Source organism: Colius striatus, chromosome 2, assembly GCF_028858725.1.
Source record: "Colius striatus isolate bColStr4 chromosome 2, bColStr4.1.hap1, whole genome shotgun sequence".
In the NCBI taxonomy this organism is placed as follows: Eukaryota; Metazoa; Chordata; class Aves; order Coliiformes; family Coliidae; genus Colius; species Colius striatus.
In genome coordinates, this window is record NC_084760.1 from 120,845,565 (window position 1) to 120,860,558 (window position 14,994).

Genomic DNA, 14,994 nt, shown 5'->3' on the forward strand with positions numbered 1-14,994 from the left:
GCAGGCTTGGACAAAATAACTCCACTGTACCTGGCCCTAAGGCTGGTATGCAGATCCCTCAGCAGATCTGACAGCACCAATACCAATACAGACCAATCTGTCCCGGCCCAGCTAAGGAGAGAAACATCTGCTGGGATCAGCATTCGGGAAACAATGGCCTTTTCACACAGTCCCCATCCCTGCTGTATCAGTGCATGTGGCAGTAAGAAGCCCAGAGAGGGCAATGCAGAAGCATGCACAGACAGACACAGGGAGCCCAAATCTGTTGATCAACAGGGAAGAAAATGATGGAAGGAGGAAGGCTCACCCTGTCAGGAGGAAGGAGGCTCACCCTGTCAGGAGGAAGGCTACTAGGTGTCTGTAGAGAAAAGGAAATAGAATCAGTTTCTCTTAACACTGAAGTGTCCTGTGAGTATCTGCCCTTCAGTGGTAAGGGAATAAAACTGAGCAGTGGATGCCGCTGCTTTTCTCCAGCTGCAGATAAAGGGTCAAGACTGAAAATAGGAGGTGACAAACATGGGGGAAAATTAGTTTAATGTAGAAGACAAGCAGCAACAGAGGCAAGCAAGAACCTGGAGTGAAACCTGCAGGAAGTCAAACTTACATCTTACACAGAGAACACCACCCTTGTGGGTCTGATGAATGACTGCAGCTGGTGGCTTTGATGCCAGTAGGATGTACTTGTTATGGTTATTTTATGGCACAAAGTAACCTTTGGTGTGACTTCCCATCAAAAATGGTGAGATTATGCTGAAGCTTTTACATGTTCCAACACGACTCGAGAGGAGAATTTGAATGCAAATGTGAAAGATGACAGAGCAAGGAGGTGATTTTGCTCACACTGTGTTTAGCTGGTGATTTTCACTAGGAGCAAAATCCTCGCTGCTTTCTCAACTGGGCTACACAGAGACTCCTGTTCAGAAGTCAGGGGTGTGCTCAGCAATCCATTCTCTTTTACTAGGAAGCACCAGCCAGTTTCTAAATCCTATTAAATACCTACACTTCTCTACTAAACATTACAGCATGTGACTACTTTCACTGCTGGAAAGGTTCTGAAGAACAACAACAAAAAAAGAGGGAAACTCCATAATGCAGCATGTGGAAAAAAACCCATTCTGCTGCTTTCTCTCTTTGATGTCACTAAACCTCCCTCACACAATCAAACGATGCACAGAACAATGTCCAGTAGCCAGCCAAGCCTTACGGGGTGTGGAAGGGCAGGTCCCTTCATTGTCTTTATTTTTACACAGAGTTTATGGCATTTTGGTGTCAGCAATACAAAAATAAACCTCCTGAAAGCCAGCTTTGGATTCATGGGGAAGAGTTATGATGTTTGCTGCAACGTCTCCCACAGCAAACAGACGAAACACAGAAGTCATCTGGGTTTAACAGATTAAACTGGTGGAAGAACTCAGCCTATTTTATTACTATTTTTTTTTTAGTTGAGAAGATGAGGATGTCATATTTAAGCAGATTTAGAGAGGATACATGCTGGGCTCTCCCTGGATTGGTGGAAGCCACGTGAACTGCTCGTTTAACGTCAGAAAAACTGCAATGCAAACTCGTGTCACTATCTCCTGCACGGCCCAGTCCATAAACATTAACCACTCAGGTTGTTTCCTGGTGCTCTAGGATGCCAGCTGACTTCTTGTTTTTCTGTATGAAATGCAAAGCAGCTACAGAAATGCAACCTTGCTGGTGGATGATTAAAATGGTTTAACACTTCTAGGTGCTGCTCTTAGAAACACCTACACTCGGGGGCAGCTTGGAGCCCCTTTGCCTGCCCTGGTTTCCATCTAACTGCTCAGATGGCTGAATTCCATTATGAGAAAAAAGTCCAAGAGGACAAAGGCCTGACCTCCAAACTGTATTTGGGAGAAAGATGTTACAAACCCATTTTTACAGCAAACCATCAAAAGTGCAGTTGAATAACTTTATGGCCTAATGAGCCTGCAGCACAGAGCTCAAATGGAGCTCCCTTTAGAAACAGCATGAGAAACAGCTCAGTGCTGTCAGCATTTAATGTAAAAGGACACAAATGCCTTATGGCTGAGTTGATGTTAGTGGTTTACACTTGTTGCCAATTTTTCCCCTTTGAGTAAGAGACAAATGACTCAATGAAAAGGAGGATGGAAAAAGCATTGGCCCGTCCCAGGACACTGACAGTGAAATTCCCACAGAAGAACAATGAAGACCTGAGGTCACTGCACTATTTCAAGTGCACACACTCTTGTGGGGGTCTTTGCAGTTTCCTTGAAGAAACATCATGAGCACAATGCAGGGAAGTGCCAGGGGTTTTTGGAGTGGGGGTCAGCGCTGTTATTTTCCATACTTGGCCAAACCACTGCCTGATGAGCAGTGTTAGCAAGGGTGAGATGGGTGAGCTTTTACAATGGATTCCCACTTGTCTATAGGAGGAGGGGGGGGAAAAGGATAGGAAGGAGGAGGTTTGGAGTTTTTTATGATCTCTGTTCTTCTCTTTTCCTTGCAGCACTCCTCCCTCTCTGCTGCAGGTAACGCAACAGTTCCCACACAAGTCTGCTTGCAGTCTGCGATTTCCACAGCCCAAGTATGTGACCAGACAGGGATCCTCCTTATCTAGGTATTTGGAAATACAAAATTGTAACTGTTAGCAGAGATGAGTCAGTAAGGGATGGGCATCAGGAGTCAGCATCCACAGTGAAGACAGAAAAATGGATGCTGAAACTCATCTGTTAGCGAGCACACCCAGGCGCTGGGGACAGAGGCTCACGGGGTCACGCATCACTCTGGAGGAAGGAGACCTGCTGGATGTGGCCAAGCAAGGGAAATTCTGAGGGGATAGATAGCAAGAAGCAAGCTGCCACTGTGAGAGTGTTCAGACACTGGATCCCCCACAGGCTGTGGCATATTCAAATCCCAGCAGGACAAATCCCTAGGCAACCTGACCTAACGTTGAAGACGATCTTGTTTTGAGCAGGTGTGCTGGACCAAACAAAATCCTCTTCTGTGATTCCATGAATTTCAGCAAGCCTAAACAAGAGTAGGCCCAGAAGACTGAACTGCTAGTGTTCCTGTGGAATCCCACTGAGGGACTTGAGGGAGCTGTGGGATCTTTTCATTCAACTGAGACACAAGTTGAGACACCACATGGAGAGAAAAGTCAAAGCTGTGGTATGTTTTGACCATGCTTCTTTAAAACCCCACTGCAATCAGGAAGAAGAATGGATGAAAGGAGTGTCAAACCTTTGCTGGTTTCGTGTTTAAATCTAATTTCACTGTAATGATGGAGAAGTATGAACAGCAAACAAATAAATCTACGATGAATGCACCCAGTCCTTTCAAAATATTAACTCCTGGTGCTAGAAGAGATTATCATTATAATTAATTGCTGTTCAACTATAATTTCCATTATTGCAGAGATATTTTAAATTGGAAGAACATGTATTTAAACAACCCCTGTGTTGATCAGGGATTCATAATAGCTGATTTCATAGCCTTGCTGAACTAAGTGTTTCGTTCAGCCGGTTTCCATGGCGACGCCGTAATTTAGCTCTGTTAATTGTAGTCAGACGCACTGCGCCGTCCCGACGGGCTGCCAAACCAAAGCACCGACACTGCAGGTAAGGCAGGCCGTGGCTCAGCAAGCCTGAGAGCAAAGCTGAATCCCAAAGGGCAAAGCTGAACCAGTAACAGCAATCCAAGCATTGCACATTGCATACTTGTGTAACTGAAGGCACCTTGCTACTTACAGGACGCAGCCGTTTCTAAGAAGGGAGTTTTGAAAATGAATGGATTTTAATGAGATTTGAAACAAACTGCTAATAAGAAGCATTAGAGGAAAAATCCCTAATCTTCTCTGGCTCTAATCTGCAAACTCATCATGCAGAGCCCCAGCTGAAGTGCTGGAGTCGTCTTTTGAGACTGCTAGAATTGATGCCTACACCCTGTTAAGCTTGCATGAAGTAACACACACACACACACTCCAATCAGTCACTCTGTGTATTAAAGTTCTTTTTTAGGGAATCCATGTGGTCATGACAGGAGGTAATATTTATTTCCATGCCATACCTGCTTTCTTGGGACTTCTGAGGGACAAACAAGTTGTATACACATTCCAATTCCTCACCTCAAATTTTTCCTGCTGGCCTGTTTCATTCTAGTCCAAAGGTCACTGACTGATTTTGTGACAATGTGGTGTGTTTAAGCAAAATCATTTCAGACTTTGGAGATATGTGAGAGTCGGGGGGGGAGAAAGAACAAGATACAGCAGAGTATTTCCTGCCCATGTCATAGCTTCCAAACAAAAAACCCCAGAGTTACCCTTTGTTTGAAACTCTCAAAAGACCCCTCAGAGATTTAAAACACGATGCAAATTTGAAGGGATTAGCTGGGTAAATCTATACTTTGAACACCTGAAATGTGTATCTTCACCCAGAAACATCACTTGTTGTGCTAGCCATAAAAGTGGCCTTCTGAGCTGTGCTGATTGTGCAAGGCATTGGCTGCACAAGGTGTGGCTTCTCCTGGAGTCAGCCGTGAGAGCTCCCAATAATTTACCTTCACTTGCTCTCCTTTTAAGCACACTGAGAAAATTAAGAGCCAAATATCACCAACTCAGCACAATATAAGAATAGAAGCAGCATCCAAACACTCCTGATAGAAGTCATCTCACTGATGCCTCCTTATCACCATGCTGCATGTGGGCTCTGGGTGTTCTAGGCTTTCCCCTCCCTCAAACTGGGAAACACTGATGTTGAGGTGTGGAGGTTTGATGCTTGTTTGAATAAAACAGCCTATGAAATACTGCAATTAGCAAGGGAAATGAGAAGCACAACAACTTCTGAAAGCTAAGTGTCTCATTAATGCTCTCAATTGTCTGTTAATATAATACTAATGTCATTAAATTCAGGTATTGGCCAAGCACAGAACTATTGCATGTTTGCCTTTGAACTCTTTGCTTAGTTTGAACTAAGACTACTTGTGTGTTTACACCCATCTTACCCACCTTCCCAGCCAAATCACATAGATACACACGTATATACAGGCATGAAAATGCATTTATGGTACCTTACACAGACTGTGTGTGACTTACAGCCGTGCTCTTGAAGCCTGAGACATGACAGCTCACTAACCTTCAGGTCTCTCAACTTATGGGAACATTTCAGTCTAACTCAAACACACCAGACATTTATGCTAAGAAAAAGCTCCATGAATACACTTCTGCATAGGAAGCCCACAGGGACCTGCAGCTGGTGCCAGCAAAAGGTTTTTAAACTTGGCCAGAGCAGCCAAATCAGGTAGCAGAGAAAACAAAAGGTGTTCTGGCACTGGGTAGCTCACAAATGTACACTTGGAAACTCTGCTAGGAACTGGTTGAGATCAGCCATGCTCAAGGAGGCTGCAGGAGAGGTAAAGGATGGTCCCATACCCAGTCCATCCAGTTATTTCAATCACTTGGGGAAAACAGGGACAGGGAGACTCTTCTCAGCTGTTGTTTCATTTGGTGCTGCTAGAGCTGGCAGGTGCTGGTCCCAGCCCTGTCATACCCAGCCTAGACACAGCAACTCTCCCGAGGCTGGTGCAGAGCTCTGCTCCACCCTTGCAGAGGATGCTACTGCCAGGACATGCTGCACAGCCAAAGGTTTTACAGAGTGGAGGTCCTTAAGTGTTGTCTGCTCTCCAGGGCAACGAGGAACTGGCTGGAGCCCAGTTGGCCCCAGGTGCAGAGGACACATAAGCATCTTTCAAGGGGCCCAAGGCATCATTAACAGCAACATGCTGGCCAGTCTCAGCACAACTCACCTGTTAGGAGCAAACGCTTCAGTAAATAAGGATTTCTATCGTGGGGGTTTTCTAATATACCCCAACAGGCATCATTAGTAACATATTTCTTTTGAGGGGAGAGACAGGGAGAAAAGCATTTAATAATATGTGAGCAGCAGTGGATTTATGGAAAAAATGTGCTGTAACTTCCACGTCTCTCTCTGTGAGCTCCCTCTGAAAGGACTCTGGCAACAGCTACCAACAATCGTGTCCAGATGCAACCAGCACACAACCTGTTATCAGAGGCTGATGGACTAGCAGCACACCTGCCCAAGTGACAGCAGCCAGGATGGCACCCAGGGAACACTCAGGGAATCGTCTACAGGCACTGCCAGGTTACTAAACTGACTTCCTTGAGCTAGAAACGAAACACACCCTCCTGTAACCAGGTGAGGCCATGAGGGTGAGATGCAACTTGCACCCCACAGGGCGAACAGAGCCTGTGAACACACAGAGAGGGAATGGGGTACAAACTTGCCTCTGAGAAAGCAAAAGCAGTTCCCACAGCCATAGCTAAAGTAATTGCCCATACCCTTTCCTTCTCCTTCGGGCTCAAGATTAGAGCCTCGATCCAATTGGGCTTCAACAAAGAACCACCACATACCCTGTGGCTTTTGTCAGCACCCCCAGCCCCAGCGTGCAGGGCATGGCACAGCCCCCGGCACAGGGGTGAGATGGGACACGCTGCCATCCCAAGGAACTGCTGTTACTTAAGCAACACGAGATCCTGAGTGTTTAAAGGTAGGGTTAACACAAATCATCGAAATCCTCAGTGCATGAGAACCACAGAAAGGTCGTAAGTTCAGAATGCAACCAACATGTGATGTTTCTAGACACCTCCCCTATTTATTCAGAGCCTTACTTAATTGCCATTCCATAATGGCTATTACTCATGCTAAATGGCAATCAAAGTACAGCCACATCCTTGATTTCAGAGCAGACTCATTATATTGCCAGACAAGCTGAAAATGCTGAAAAGAGGAACACACCCTGCAAAAAAAGGCCTGTTGCACTACCAGAGCAAGTGGCTAGTTTCCCTGGAAATAACTGTGGAAAGCTACGAAACTAGACGCAGAACTCATCACTACCCAAAGCGAGCCACAGGCAGTTCAGCACAGATGAGACAGCCACGTTTTCACTTACTTTTCTTTTTTTTCCTGGAACCAAATGACAATCTGATCATATTTTCAAAAGCTGGAAGCAGCACCTGTACAAAACAAGCACTGAGAGCTGAGCTGCCGGGGCTGCTTTGGAAGGGGAAAGCTGAACCCAAGCGAGGGCATCGGTGAGGAGAAGCCAAAATCAAAGAGGAGTCCTTCTTCGAGATGGAGTGTGGCTGAATCTTTTCTCCAGGAGAAAAAAAATCCCCAGAGTGAGTCCCTCAGCGCTGTTTTGTGCAGTTTCATGGCCTCTGCTGGGGCTGCCTTGCTTCAGGTGCCCTGGGAAGCGGGCTCTGTGTATTGGCTGCCTGCAGAGTTTGCCAGGCCGTTATGTTAAATGGAGTTATCTTTATTAAACCACAGTGGGGTTTTTTTCCAAGAAAAATCTGGGCAGTCAGCATTTCTTTTGTTCAGATAAACTCTTAAAATCTCTTTGTAACAACACATTGCTTTGTTTAATCTTTGCAGGCATAAGGCTGCCCTTTGCTTGTGATTAGAGTGCTGTGCTCACGACGATAACGCCTGTACCTTGCCACCACACTTTCTCCACTATCTCTTTGGTGTGTAACTCTCTTTCTACCTGAAAACTCAGTTCTGAAAGAACAAAAACTGACAAGCAACCTTAGAGGAACAGATCCCAAAAGCAGGAGAATGCTCAGCAACCTATGCCTGGCCATTTTGACCATCTCCAAGGCAGAGACGTTTGCATTCTCTGCAAAGGGACAACAAACACGAGCCCTCTGCGATGCCATTTGGGATGGTATTTAAGAGAGAAAGTACTCAAAACCTGCAAATGAGAGATGATATTTATGACCTCCTGCCTCCCCCCTCGACCTTAACACAGCTTAACTCAAGCAGTGCAGGACTGTGCATTCTTACTACCTGTCAAAGAGAAAGCTGACCCTGTCCGGTGTAGTTTGTTACGTCTGTGTAACTGGGCCTGTGCTCTCAAGAGTTCCAGCCCCTATTTTTATGAGCAAGCCAAACTTGAGTGAACATGGAATTACCAGCATTTCCAGTTATCTCATGAAAAGGCCACTTGGTAATGCCAGATCTTTCACAAGACCCTTGAGAAGCCACAGGGACGCGGCCCCCGGGCTGTGCCTGCGTGTCTGCTCAACTGCACTGCTCCCCTCCAAAACTGAAGGGCCTTTTTTCTTTAAGCTTCTTTTTAAGCAAAACAGTGGGGCATTCAGCACAGCTACGAGGCTGGTTAATATGAGTTTGGCTACAGTAGCCCTGTCTCAACAAAGGAGGCTCTCAGGCCGGGATACCCTCATTCCAGCAGCACGCGGACAAGGTCTTTTGTGTTAGCGTGGGCTCTCCCGGCCATGGCGACCACAGACTCCACATCAAAAGTCACAAGCATGAGTGGTCACCATCATCTCTCCTCTCTGAAAGAAACGCAAGGATCCAGCTATTTGCATTTTTAGGAGCAGCAAGCAAATTTAGGCTCACGTGCCCTCCTTAATTACACACAGACTATGGTGGAGGACGGTAGGGCCGGAATGACTTCGGGTGCTGTTCAGCGTGTGAATGAAATGACGTGTCCAAAGCTGAGAAGAGGAAGGCTCTCCTGCCCAAAGCGCTGCTGCTCCCCTCGGCTGGGGAGCACACGTGCTGGCCTCTGCACCACCTGATTCTTCTTGTGCTGAATTTCAGAACTGCTGGAATGCAGGGTGAGTTTCTCACTCTGTCCATGACTGATCCTTTACTTTGAGCTGCGAGGACGGCTGCTTACCTAATACTCAAGAATTTCCATCCTTGCAGTCGCTTCACTTGGATGATGACCCTGGGAAAAGGGCCATTACCTGCCAGCCCCAGATATAAACTGCCAAATGAAATCCCAGATTCCATTCCTTTTGGGAAGAGGAAAGCAGATTCTAAAGCACCTTATTTGTTTTATTCTATCTCTTCCACCACAGCTTTTAAAGTTAACGGAGAGTAACTCCCAATATTTGTCTTCATGGTTTCCCCAAAGCTGCCTATTCAACGAAGACAATTCATTTTCACACAGGGAGAAAACATGTCATTGTCATACCCTGCTGATTAACAGCTGATACTTAATACTCCTCGATTCAACTTTGGAACAGAAAGACCTTCAGAGCTGTCAGTAATCAAATACTCTTTCAGTGAACTCTTACATGAAGTTCAGACTCCGAGCAGAAGGGGTGCACCTGCCAACCCCCCACATGCTGCACTGGGGTGTCACAGCACAGCAGCTGAGCAGAAGGAATAGGAAACAGGGACTTTGTGACTCATGCTGCAAATCTGTCATTTGATTGTCTTTGCCATTTCTAACTCAGCTTAGGTAGCATTTCACCCACTCTCCCAGTCCAAGCACGCACCTAACACAAAATGGAAAGATGAGAGAAACGAAGAAGAAAAAGGAGGAAATGACAAAAGAGATTTGAGAAAGAAGTCAGGAACGAAAGCCTACCACTCTTCCGGCTTTTTATCACCACTTTCATCTCAGTGTAGTCTTTATTGCCCCACTTGCCACAGAAGTTAATGGCAAAACCCACAATCAACTTGAGTGGAGCTCTCGGACAGCAAAAACGTTTGCAATAGGAACCTGTACTCCTACCTGGTTACAAGCCTACAAAACACTTGGTCTGTGGCATTGAGCTGACTTGAGACAAGGGCCAGCTCCTGTGTGAGCACAAAAGGCTGCACTTCCAGACTCCCAGAGCTTACACCACTCAAGGACGTCACACCAATCATTTTGCTGTCCTAACTCTGGCAACAAATTACCCTCAGGGTACTCAAAATACTTGACTGTCCCATGTGAAAATACCCTGCTTGCAAGCTTTGTTTACCTTCACAATTTGAGAGCTACAAAAAGTGCACCAGAACCGTCCTTTTTCAAACAAAATCATCCTCCAGAGCCTAGAGGTTTCTGTTTGGTTCTAAATCAAGCACCTTACTAACATGGCTGAAAAACAAGTATTACAAACATAACCTGAATAGAAACCGACGAGGACAGACTATGAAAGACCTGAGGCAACGGCTCAGAGTTGTCAGCTTGCACAGTTATTTCAGTGAGGAGCCAAATCCAATTTAAACATTGACTTTTTCAACTGTATCAACACTGACCATGTTAGCAGAAATACCTCAGCCCGTGCCGTTTTAACTTGCCTTCTGTATCCTCACCACCATCAAAGCCCGTAACTGGAAAAGGGAAATCTCTGGAAATTCTGAAGACACAAAAGAAATTTCAGAGCTTTTTGAGAGAGAAAGCAGGAATTTGGGACAAAATGTTCTCTTCAGTAGCCATGGGATCATAAAAACCTGCTTTCTTTCTCCTAGACTAACAAATTCTCAGTCCTCATTTAATCATGAGCTGTGGTAAGAGTTTATCTAGCAGTAAAGGAGTTGTCGTGGTGTCCTGAGTAGTCCTTTAAAACAGGGAAAACACAATGTCACGTTAGGCTTTATTTCCCACAAGAACCTTCTATTAAGTTATCCTCTGAATCTCATCTTCAGTTTTGTGGAGAGTTCTTTTAATAGCAAGATGGAGACGGAATGGAACTGAAAAGTTTGAATGCTGCTTTGAAGTTTCTGAGTGGTTTTGAAGTTGATCCTTCACACACAAAACCATTCCAGCATTTGCTTAAAAACCTTCTTTCATGGGTTTGCTGTACATCAGCTAGGCAAAAATGTAAATTACCCTTCTAATGGGTAATAAAATGAAGAGACAACATGCAAGTGATGTGCTACAAATGCCCATTTTGGTGGAAAACGTGGGCATGTCAGGTACAACGCTTACCCAGTCATTCCCTCCAAGTTAAATCCCTAAATTGTCCTTTCAAGATCACTTTCACATCAATATTCAGCTACCACCTTTGTTTCAGATGGATGAAATGACCTAAAACTGAGTTTAGGATTCAGATCTGTTTGGGAGAACCTTGACATGGGAAAGAGTAAGGGCCCAACTATCCCAGCTGCCACCTTCAAAACACTGTGTTTGAGATCACTTAAATACTCTTTGCAAACCTGACAGGACTTCCAGTCACGTAGTTTGAGCTCATGTGCTCACCAAAAGGAGAAGACTGAAGTATGCTGTGACATGTGCAGGCTTTGGAATAGACAAACCAAGCAAAACCTGCCATAGGAATGAGAATATATCTGCAACTTCAGTGGATCTGAGACAGTGGAGGGGGGAAAAAAATCCATGTAAACCAGACACAGTTCATCTGGAATGAAATTCAGCCTTCCCAAATTTCACCTTTAACAGAAATTACCATGACAAGAAACGCCAGGGACCGGTTTGGTAGACAAAGTAGGATGCCCTTCAGTTCACTAATGACCGCCCCTAGGTATGCAGCTTGCTGCTCAAAGAGACTGTAATCCTTTAAAAGCTAAAGCCTGCAACAAGACAGCTGTTGAAGGTGACTTTTCCAAGGGCACCCACAGAACTTCAGAGGATCCTGGGTGTAGATCTCACTGCCCTAGTGCAGGACAGGACTTCAGCAACTCCTGCAGGCTTGGCAGCTCACAGTGAGAGCTCCCTGTTTATCCTCAGGCACAGGGATTTGGGGACAAGATTCTCTTGCAGGGAAAGCTGTGGGGAAGCCCTGGTTCAGAAGAGAAAATCAAGCAGGAGAACATTCCTGCCGTGCTGCAGCCTTGATGGGAACCAATCTATGTATACAGATCCTTAATCAGAGATGTCAATTGCCCTTGAGCACTTACAAACAGAAACACTGTGTCTCTGGTTTGATACTGTGCATTTTGTTTTCTGCTGCAGGTAGTGCTGTGTAGCCACAATCAGTCTTTCACCCCCATGACACAGAGTTTAGGATTTATCTAAATCAAGCTTAAACACCCCTGATGGAAAGACAGCTCACCTTTCCTACAGGCTTAATACAGTGGCCACTACGTTAGGCACCAAGTCTTTCAAACCATACTACTTGCAATGTGGCTCAAAAGTGGTAGTTAAAAAAGAAAGACATTTCCATCCAGGCAGCCTGGTCACCAGAACACATCAGGCTCCTGCTAAGAAGGAGCAGTTTCCAATCTGAGCAAGAGCACAGTGTGTCAGACAGCAGGGTCCATCACAGAGCTTCAGCTGCCTCCCCTCTGGGGATTTACCAGCTGCACAAATCTAGCTCACCCTCACCCCCCAGGACTTCACATTTGGAATGACCACTGGAAATTTCACACCCAGGGCACAGCCTCAGAGCTGAGACACAACTTTCCAATTAGGCTGAGGGAGCTGGTAAAGCCACCAAGCTACTAAATGCCAGGATGCATTTACAAATGATGCTTCTGTGATGAAATACCTCGCTGTCCTGTTAACCAGGTGGGAAGGACAGGGTGAGCAGTGATGAGAGCTGCTTCCCAGTGGCACTGACACTCACAGGCTTGGCTGTGGAAGGTGATACAGCCCCAGGGATCTCCTTCCAAATTCCTGCCTTGCCTTAACCTCTTCCTGCCAAGCCCCACAGCCCTGCCAGGCCAATCCATGGCATCTCTCCGTGTAAACATGGCAGTTGACAGCCTTGGTTTGTAATTGCAACACAGCTGGCTTGCTTTTCATTTAATTCCTCAACTCACATACCCTGCACGAGCTACAGGGCAACATATTTTCCACAAATGAGTTTTGGGGTCCTGTCTTTACTTGCAGAGAGCTACTCCAGCCCTGCAACACGATCCCTTTCCACTGAACAAGTCAGTGGCCATGAGAACCAAAACTCCACACCTAGGTTTAAGATGATAGCAAGCACTGATACTATCACTCACTTATCATTCCAGGACTGGGTGAACTAACCATAATAAGAACTTACTGAAACTTAATAAAGGCAACAGAACTTGCTAAAGCATTTTTCTCCCCACACCTGGGCTGACATTCTCACCAACACAGGACTGAGGACGATAAGCTTCCAAATTACCATGCACGGGAGTTCAGGGTTTCTTTTGACACAAAGACAGCCTCAATTCACTTGCAGCAGTGTCTTCTGCCACATCCTGCTTTACTTGGCCCATTAAGGCAGAGAGGAACTGGGGTCTCCTGCCACATGACCCTTCCCAGGTGCAGAAGGAGCCAGTCTGGTCCCTTTGGTGTGGTCTCACAACTTGCACTGGCTTCCCACCCCCGTGGGACAGGGCTGGCAAATCTGCTTTAAACACTCCACAATCATCATCAAGTTAACAATAATTTCCTTACAACCATCACTTCAAGGCAGAAGTGAAAGAAAAGAGGCAGAACACAGGATTGCAGTGATCACTCGGGATCTGAAGTGGCTTTACCCCCAGCATTTGGGGCAGAATTAGGCTGGCTTCCCTTTTCTTCTCCTGTGAAGCTGCCAGTGTCAAACAAGGAGATCAGAGAGAGTTGTCCCCTAATCACTGCTGATTCACACTTCTGCTTCCAGCAGAGCCTGAGCACTCGCCCTATTGCTATCTTAGTCAAGGAAAGATATGTCATTTCTTGAGGAAAACTTCCAATCTTCACTAGATCTGAACAGCACCTTGCTATAACCTAGTGCAACGCTGTGGGTTCACATGAAAACCCTCAGAGTTGTGGAAAATGAGGGGCAACTTCAGCCTGGGAAGGAGCAGAAGCTACTGGAACCTTGCACAGTGCCACGCGGGTGCTGCTCTAGAGAGCTGTGCTACCAGAGGCACAAGGACTGAAACGCACTTAGAAAGGAGGAAAGCACATAAATAAAGACAGGAAAGCTTCCAAGGGTACTTTTTAGCAGCCTGAAGAAGGTCTGAGCCTGGATGCACGGAGCAATGCCCAGGGCCACAGAACACCAAAGCCTTCCAGCGAGAGGGCGAGAATCACCTGGACACTTTACAGCTGCACATTAATGGCTTTTTTAGGTGTTCTGCAAACAAAGAGCCAGTAATCCAAGCAAAGACACCTTCTGTGTCAGCAGAGTGAAGCCACTCCCTTTAGAGCACACAGTATGTTGGATGGTTCTTGAGCATTTCATGGAGTCTCTGGTGCATAATCTCTTCCTGCAGCTAAGCTCCACCCTCACGGAGCAGCGCCTGCACTGCTGTTCCAGCCTCTCCACCTTCCCTGCAACGTGAGAAAACAGCCCCGGCATGGCCTGTTGCAAAGTCCCTCCTTGCAACTGCACGGGAAGGTACTGCATTTGCTCTGCCCTGTTAGAGGAAACCACAGCAGGTTCAAGGAGAGCAGTGCAGCTTTGGAAGCTTTGGGGTTTTTGCAAGCCAACCCAGCGCATTCCACTGAAGGGAAAACTCACTTTCTGTGCTTTCAACACCCAGCTCTGCTCTCCTCTTTCAGTGTGATGTAAACACACAGATAATGGATTCCTGAAGCAGTGACCCTGAAAATGATAAAATCTGCCTTCTTTAGCCTGCTAACTTAACCAGCAAAGAAAGAGGAGGGAGCCAGGAGGGGGTTTTTTCAGTGCCACAAGCTTACCTCGTTCTTTTTAGCAGCCTAAGATCTGACAGATGTCCAAGATAAAGCCTCTAAGTATTCCCTCGAGTGCAGGTTGGGAGCCTGGATTTTCCATGCCTCGCCTGAGGAACATCTATGCTGCTGGGGTTGGAGATGCTGTCATTGTGTCTCACTATACCCCGTGGGCAGCCATTGCTGTGAGCCAGCTTACACCACGATAAACAATGTTCTATGAATGATTTTTTCTCTCCCCTCCCTAAGCCAACAACCAGGAACATTCTTTGCACTAACCAGGCTCTTCCTCCCTTTGCACCAGGAACCACAGGAACACGCTTGTGGCACAAACCAGAGGAAAATAAGAAACATGCAGAGAAAGGCTGAACTTGGCCGTAGTCGGGGCTGCTCTGGGATTCCTGAGGGAGTCACATGGAGGTACAGGAGGAGGAGATTGGGCTTTGCTTAAGAACGCTTTCTTAGTTTGAAACTGCAGTGCCAGAAGGTCGTTCATTCATTCCCGGGACATGCCTTACACAGAGCTTGTTTTACCCTGTGTGAGGCAGAGAGATGCTGGGCACAACCCTCCTCCACCACACTGCCAGTAACCTGCGTTCCCAGCACGGGGCAGAGACCGACCCTTTAGAAAGC

General features: G+C 46.3%; 1 protein-coding gene across 3 annotated transcripts in view; it reads right to left on the minus strand.

The window, feature by feature from the left end:
* The window catches only part of SPTBN1 (spectrin beta, non-erythrocytic 1), a 128,408-nt gene that overhangs the window by 57,644 nt on the left and 55,770 nt on the right, over nt 1-14,994 (minus strand). The window lies entirely within an intron of this gene.